The sequence below is a fragment of the Myotis lucifugus genome, unplaced genomic scaffold, assembly GCF_000147115.1.
Source record: "Myotis lucifugus unplaced genomic scaffold, Myoluc2.0 scaffold_5, whole genome shotgun sequence".
Taxonomy (NCBI): domain Eukaryota; kingdom Metazoa; phylum Chordata; class Mammalia; order Chiroptera; family Vespertilionidae; genus Myotis; species Myotis lucifugus.
In genome coordinates this window covers 10,377,305-10,385,756 of record NW_005871053.1, presented here as the reverse complement: position 1 = coordinate 10,385,756, position 8,452 = coordinate 10,377,305, and the positions used below count along the sequence as shown (strand labels likewise).

General features: G+C 39.7%; 1 protein-coding gene across 8 annotated transcripts in view; it reads left to right on the top strand.

Annotated features, from left to right (window-relative positions):
- The first annotated feature begins 7,755 nt into the window (after positions 1 to 7,755).
- The window catches only part of DYNC1I2 (dynein cytoplasmic 1 intermediate chain 2), a 50,423-nt gene continuing 49,726 nt past the window's right edge, over positions 7,756 to 8,452 (top strand). For all 8 annotated transcript variants that reach the window (XM_014468256.2, XM_006083144.3, XM_006083141.3 and 5 more), the window contains exon 1: positions 7,756 to 8,121. The gene's annotated coding sequence lies outside the window, so the exon portion shown is untranslated. The remainder of the gene's footprint in view (positions 8,122 to 8,452) is intronic.

Here is an 8,452-nt window from a genome sequence, read left to right as displayed (position 1 = left end):
CATCATTCAGAACCGCCTGAAATCTAGCTGAATAGAAGTCCTACAGCTAAAGATACTAGTATAAAGAAGCCACATCAAGACTGGTAGGAGGAGGGGTGGAGATGCAGAACAGGATGGTCCCACACACACATGTGCCAGATAAAAATCTGGAGGGATATCTGGACTGTGGAGGTTTCCCCCAAGGAGCAAAGGGTCCTAGCCCCATACCAGGCCCCCCCAGCCCAGGGTTCCAGTGCCAGAAAGAGAAGTATCCATAACTTTTGGCTGTAAAAAAAAAAACAAGGGGATAGTGACGGAGCAAGACAGGAGTGCTGCTGGAGTCCCAAACATTATATGTGTGTATATATATATATATATATATATATATATATATATATATATATATATGAAGGGAGAAAAGGGAGAGGGAGAGAGAGATAGAAACATCAATGATGAGAGAGAATCATTAATCGGCTGCCTCCTGTACGCCCCCTACTGGGGATCAAGCCTGCAACCCAGCCATGTGCCCTGACTGGAGTCTTCTTTATGAAGAAGAAGGAGAAGGAGAAGGAGAAGGAGGAGGAGGAGGAGGGGAAGGAGAAGAGGGAAGGGGGAAGGGGAAGAGGGAGGGGGAGGGAAAGGGGGGGGAGGAGGAGGAGGAGGAGGGAAAAAAGATTTAAAATATGACTAATAATATGGCAATAAATACATATCTATCAACAATTGAATCTAAAATACAAAATAAACGAACAAGCAGAACAGAAACAGACTCATAGATACAGAGAACATTTTGACAGTTGAAACAGGTGAAGTGATTAAGTACAAATTGGTAGTTACAGAATAGTCACAGAAATAACTTTAAGCAATAAAACAATTTAAAAAATGTAAAGTACATGGCCTATATAGTCAATAATATTGTAATAACTATGTATGGTGTCATATGGGGACAAGATTTATCAGAATGCTCTCTTAGTAAGTTATATAATGTCTACTCACTAGGTTGTAACCTGAGGCTAATATAATATTGCATATCAACTGTAATTGAAAACGAAAAAATTGTTTAAAGTTAAAATATTAATCAATGAACTAATTTAAAAATAAAAGAGGAGTGTAGGGATTTTTGGTTTGTTTGTTTTAACGGCATTAAACAATCCCCTTATGTAAATCAAGACATTCCTTGTCTGGCCTCTCTGCAGCAAACACTCCAAAGGAAAAGTACAGACTAGAACAACAGTAAGGATAATAGAAAAGTAACGCTGTTAAATTATGAGGACAGATCTGCTGGTCAGCCTTTGAACATTCCTCTGAGCGAGGGAGTTCCGTAGAGAGCTGCCCTTAGGCATGAGAAGAAGTTCTTGTGGTTGCAAGTTCTTGTGGTTTGCAGAGAGTAGAGGACGCTTTGTCTCATTTGCCATTTGAAGGGAAACATCATGCATTTTCAATGCAATCCCTTTTCCTCTACTCAGCCCCAGATATGAAAAGAAAAGCTACTAAAATACAAGGAAATAAAAAGAAGAAATCAGAGAAAGATGGAGATCAAGAAGTGGATGTTAAAGGATCAGGGGTCAAAAAGGAAAGAAAGGGATTCTGAAAGACTCGAAATTAATTTGATTATATTAAGCTAAAGTAAGTCAATGAGCAAATCTGTACATGTTGTTAATCAACAATTCTGTAAAATTAGAAACTCATTTCCATATTAATGTAGAAAGTCTTAACCACCCTGAAATTTGCCTAAAGTTAGTGAGGTCAAATGTTGAATAAATATTTATTCAAAGAGGAATATTACAGGTCAATATTTCTAACCTGAAAAAAACTAATCAATCTGGTTCTGATTGGGATGTGCATAGGGTTTGTGATTGTTTCTTTTTCTGCCAATTAGTAACTGCTGTTTTCTACCCCTACATTTGAAAACACGCATGTTGAATATCCAAGAATAACTTTAAAAAAATGATACAAGATTTTATTCCACCACAAGAAAGTAAATCAATACAAGAAATTCTGGGAGAAAGAGAGTATCCCCCTACCACATTTGTGGGGGTATATATACTCCTTTAATGGGGCACTCATAATTCTCATTACAGTTGATGGGAGTTGCATGTATGTGTCATGAGGTGCATAAACCTCGCTGTCTCCATCAGAAAAGGATTCCTTTTGTGTTGATCTTCTAGCTGTGTTTTCATTCTACCTTTTAAAACCATTACACCTAACAGAGTTGTGAGTGCCTTAGAGGTAACTTTAAGAAGCCGTCATTATCTCCTCTCTCTTAACCAAAAGTGAGAGCACACTATATACACCATGCTGAGGAGAGGGAACTTGCCTTGAATTTTTGAACCCTCAGCCTATTTTCTGTAATGCTCAGTGGTGAATCACTCTTAAGTACTCCATCATTCACTAGGATATGTACTTCCTGCCAAAGGTTACCAGATTACAAAAGTACCCTTAGCTCAGAAGGGACTCATCATTTACCATTGCCTTATTTTGACACTAAGAGAGAAAATATGTGCATCAAGACAAGTAGAGAAAATAATGGGGGGTGGGGGGAGGGAAGCTATATTAAGTTAACAATGCAGCAAACACTCCAAAGGGAAAAATACAGACTAGAACAATAGTAAGGATAATAGAAAAGTAACGCTGTTAAATTATGAGGACAGATCTGCTGGTCAGCCTTTGAACATTCCTCTGAGTGAGGGAGTTCCTTAGAGAGCTTCCCTTAGGCATGAGAAGAAATGGGAAAGTTAAGATAGCTCCCAAAGTTGGAAGAGAATAGTTGTGTCAATATTTCTAAAAGACAAGATTAAGTACATTTCCTGAAGGTGAAGTAGAAGTATTTAGAAAAAATTAAAAATACCAGTGCCTTGGAAAGAGCTGTTGACAGGAAAAAGATGAGCAATCTCCACATCTTGGAGGTAAGGTGGTGGAAACCTCATGAATTTAAGCAAAATCTTAGAGGACCTCTGATTAACATATAGAAAAAAATAATAGAGCTATCATATTTAAGAAGAGATGCTAAGAAATATGCTCTTTGCCTAGTAAAAAGCTCACGGGAATGAACTTTTTAGTACATTTCATTTTGCAAAGTTATAACCAAATGAGTGACATTTACAGAAGAATGCTAAAAGTATAGTTACCAGAAAACTTCAACATAAATGCAGCTACAACTTTCTTTTTTACAATATAATGTCATCATAGACTTTGTATGATGAGGTGCGTATCACAAGGTTTTCAACCAACTATTATAAATTTGAGAGTTGACTACTTGGGAAAGACTTAACTGGAGTCCCTTCAATATTTTGAGATCCTGGATCACTGGGTAACAACACATTTCTAACCCTTTCACATTCCTTCCTTTTCCAGTTTGTGTGTGTGCTACATCTTTCAGATGGTGTGTATGTTTGCTTTTGAAGTGCCACATTTTAATATGTTGCTTCTTCTTAACTTCTTAATTGAATATAACAGATACACTAAAGAGGACCCTTCTTAAGGGTAGAATTTTTTACAGATTATAAAAATCTGTAAATTTATACCATTTTACAATGTACAATTGTACAGTGAATTTTTTGCCGACTATATAAATCTGTGTAACCCCCACCCAGATCAAAATATGGAATATTACCAGTACCCAGACACCATCCTATGTCCCTTTCCAGTCAAGACCCTGTACTGCAGTAACAACTCCTCTGTCTTACAGCATTAGATTAGATTTGTCTGCTTTAAAATTTCATGGAAATGAAATCCTGTAGTATGTTCAATATATCACTTCAAAAATTTTTTCATAAGTTGGCATATTTGAGTTCAAGTGTAATTCTAGATATAAATTTGTTCAATAAATGCAAATTTTATCTATTTGTATCCTCTCTTACAAACCATTCTGAGAAGATTTAAAATGCAAATTCCCCAACCATACCTCCCCTAAAACAATATAACCCTTCAGCACTAATACTCATTACATCTCCTCAATCCCGCCAATTTAAATAATAGGAATGACATAGTGGTTTGAACAAGTAATATCTGGAGTACTGGCCTCATCTTAATCATTATAGTCTTTCTAATCAATGCTGATAATGGATTTTTTAATATTAAAAATGAGCCCTAGCTTGGCTTAGTGGATAGAGCATCAGCCTGCGGACTGAAGGGTCCCAGGTTCGATTCTGTCCAAGGGCACATGCCTGGGTTGCGGGCTCCATCCCCAGTAGGGGGTGTGCAGGAGGCAGCCAATCAGTGATTCTCTCTCATCATTGATGTTTCTATCTCTGTCTCCTTTTCCCTTCCTCTCTGAAATCAATAAAGAAATATATTTTTAAAAATGAAACAAAAGCCCAGAAACAAAAAGTTATACGTTTATATACAATATTTTTTAAAATTCAGGCAGGCCACAGGTGAAAGTCTTCCTTTTACTTTAGATCCCAAGACATCTAACCTTCCTCTCTAGAGACATTCACTATTACTCACTTCTAGTGTGTCCTTGCAAAAATAGCATACACATACGTATGTTTCTCCTTTTTTGCACAAATGAATCAATCTGTGCAAATGATTCTATACCTTACTTTTTTCACTTCTAAATTATATTGGAGGTCATTTGCCATCAGCATAGAGAGAACTACTGTGCTGATATTAATGGCTCTATGGTACTGCATTCCAGGGCTGTATCTTTATTCACTTAATCAGATTTTAGGATTTGAAAAATAGGTATGCATCCCTGTTTAGCCAGTAATTCTTTAACCACATGAGATAGAAATTTCAGGACACAAAGACACAGAAACTAGTTAAAGGGTTTCACATATGCTTTATTCCCTATTAAGCAGATGGAACTTCCAATGTTTAGATCTTCCTACACCACTTTCAGCTCCCTGTCTCTACCCTGCCTCTTCTCTCCATCTCCCATCCTTCCAACCAAGCTGTATAAATAGGGTCTCAGCAGAAAACAAAATTCACTCACATAGTTCAAATGAAGATATTTTAATGAAAGGGCCAGTTATAGGAGGGCTAGCTGAGGTAAGGGAGCAAATAAGCGTTGACAATGTATTTAGATACTAGCTACAGAGGAGATGCTGAAGAGGCAAAGGAAGAAAAAGTTTGCAGAGACCAGCGAAAGGTACAGCCATGAAGGAGGGGCCACCCGACAGGAGCTATAATCATGAAGGGGTGAAGTTACTGCTGGAGATGTACCATCTAAAGAGAAAAGGAATGGCGGAGAAATGCCCCATTTCCTTTCCACCTGCCTTCTGATAACCTTGCCTAGGCCTTTCTTTGGTCAAACCCAACCACAAGGAAGTCCTCAGAGAGGCTGAGGTCAATCCCCACAAGCTAGAGCTTGACACAGGACAGGAAATGAGTCTGAGGGCCAAAGAAAAAAATACCAGCACACCAGCCTTTCTTCAGACGACTTCAAAAGGTCAATTGTTTAATATGCTAACTGCGTCATACTATCATCCTACTTAAAAGCTGTCAGTGAATTCCCATGATCTTCAGGACTAAATCTAAACTGAGATATGTGATTTCACTGCTATTTATGTCTTCATTCCCCAGTTCTTGTCTTAGCCTACAGCCATTCTGAATGATTTCCAGATTCTCCAGTCATCTGTGCTCTCACACTTTTGTACATTGGCCATGTTCTTTCCCCTTCTTACTAGTAAGGGACCTTTTTGCATCCCCTTCGCACAGTTAACTTCTATTCAATCTTCCAGAACCAAAGACAGCCCTGGAATCCTGAAAATTTTCTTTTCCAGAGTGTTTCCATTATTTCCCTACTTAATCAGATCATAATATTTAGGTGAACTGAGTGTCCTGACAGTCTTCCCATCTTGAGAACAGAGATACACATTTTAGCCCTTATACCTACCACCATTCCTGGCGCATAGTGGTTAATCAATCACAATTTTTTCAAATTAATAAATGAAGACTCAATGTTAGGAAAGAAGAAAACAAAAAGGCAGAGCAGGCACACCTTGTTTTATTGCACTTCACAGATGTTGTGATTTTTATAAATTGAAGGCAAGACCTCCCACCAGCAAAAAGATTACAACTTGCTTTATTGTGATAGTCACTTTATTGCAATGGTCTGGAACCGAACCTGCAATGTTTTTGATATACATGTATAGTTATAAAATAGCTCTTTGGAATTTTAGGTTATGGGGGAAAGTCTTAAAATTTGGAGAATTTTCTTTCTCAAATTAATTTCTGAGATATTTATCTTGTATATTAGGCCCAGGCCCAAGGGCTTAAAATTTGAATCCTAAAGGTTAATCTGAGACTTGACCGTCTACAGGGGTCCTCAAACTACGACCCGCGGGCCACATGCAAATACAAATATTGTATTTGTTCCCGTTTTGTTTTTTTACTTCAAAATAAGATATGTGCAGTGTGCATAGGAATTTGTTCATAGTTTTTTTTTTAAACTATAGTCCAGCCCTCCAACGGTCTGAGGGACAGTGAACTGGCCCCCTGTTTAAAAAGTTTGAGGACCCCTGGTAAGACATTGCTTTGGTGTTGGCTTTCATTCTTGCCAAATAAAGCTTTAAATTGTGTAAATAAAATTTTAAGAAATGTGTATCAACCCATAAATTTCTGGAAAATTCATATTCTAACAACTTTTGCTTTCTTTGTATATGAAAAAACCTACAACTGTGGAAACCATTTTTGCTTGGTTTAGATTTCAATAGTATAAAATGCTTTCTTTTCAAAAATTCTTTGAAAGAAAACCACAATGCTACCAACTATACTGCAGCAATGTACAGGAGAGTTATACGCTATGATGATTAATATTATTTAATATTATTTTATAATTATTATTTTTATAACAGTACTAATTTTATTTGTAGCCTCAAATGAATAGTCAGTCCATGTGTACATGATGAAATTTAAGAGGAAATATAGGAGTTAGAAATTTTTATTATTAATTTTCAAAACTGTAATACTGCAGCTAAGCAAGTGTACATTATAAATACTAGTAAAAACTGAATTAGGTTTACAAAGAGCTTTCTAATTAAAGACAGTTTCTCCCAGTTTTTGACAGAATGGAGTTACAGTACATTTTCAAAATTTAAATTTTTTAAAAATATTTTTATTGATTTCAGAGAGAGGAAGGAAGAGGGAGAGAGAGAAACATCAATGATGAGAGAGAATCATTGATTGGCTGCCTCCTACTCAATCCCCAGGAATTGAGCCTGCAACCCAGGCATGTGCCCTCCAGTCCGCAGGCCGGCACTCCATCCACTGAGCCAAACTGGCTAGGGCAAAAATTTAAATTTTGTATTATAAATTTTGCCTAAGATCCCACATGAAATCTCTATGGCATTTTTTCCCCCTAAAACTGGTATATATGCCGTAGAAAGTGTTCTACACCAAAATGTGCAGTGCAATATATAGGGTGTCCCAAAAATGTATATACACTTTGAATAATTATAAAGGCAGTGTTTATTAAAATGCATTTCATTTTCAAAATTGAGCTATCAGCTGTTAAAGTGTGTATCCCTTCTGTGGGGACACCCTGAATAGATTCACTACTGGAAAATCCTTCTTAAAATTCAGCCAATGTTGAGTCCAAGATCTTAAGATACAACGAGCACTGATCAACAGACTGAATACATTAAGCGCTGGAAGCTTCTCATGGGAGTTTTGAAGGAAGAAGGCCTCAAAGTGGTGAACCGCAAGACTAGGAAACACTACATGTCCCAGCATACTTTGCGACGACCATGGACCACAGCTCCCAGAATGCATTGCTCTCCCCAAGCAAGTGTCTCTTGGAGCTGGGGCCTGTAGTTTTCTGAGTCGTGTCTGTCAGGGCGAGGTTGCTTATCCAGTCCGAGGATATTAGCAGTAGTCTTAGTTTTTGGTAAAGCGGAAACACGTCGGGCTCTGGGCCTTCCTTGTTTCATTCCTTGTCTTGTGCTTTACGCAGGTAAATCACGGAAGGGCTACAATTCCCCGCAGCCGGACTCCACCCCTTCTTCCTGGGAGCGACTCCGTTCTGATGAAGCCATTTGTCCCGAAGCACTCGCCGTAGCAGCCACCGCCCATCCCTCTTTGTGTGCCTGGAGTCGCCGCGGAGCCAGTGGCGGCGACGCTCGGTGTCGTGGCTGGAGGAGAGGGACGTTGTCGGAAGTTGCAGGCGGGCGGATTCTTCCCCTTCCCGCCACCTGACAGGTGGGTGAACCGTCCTCCCCTCAAGGCCCTCCTGTCCGCGGGGTCTCACGTCGGGGCTCGCAGGGCGCCTCGGGAGTGCCTGCCGACATTGCCGCCCGCGGCTGCGGGGCGGGAGGCGGAGGGCCAGCCGCGGTGACTCCGGAAGGCCGCCGGCGAGGCCACGCCCTTATTTCTGGCCGCTCCGGGGGTGGCTCGGGGGTGGCTCGGAGGGGCCTGTCCCGCGCCCATCGGTCCCCCCTCCGACGCACCATCCCGGACGCGCCCCCTGGGCCGGGACCCCAGGGGAGAAGGACTCCCTGTCGCCTGGCACATGTTGTCAATAAAAGTCATT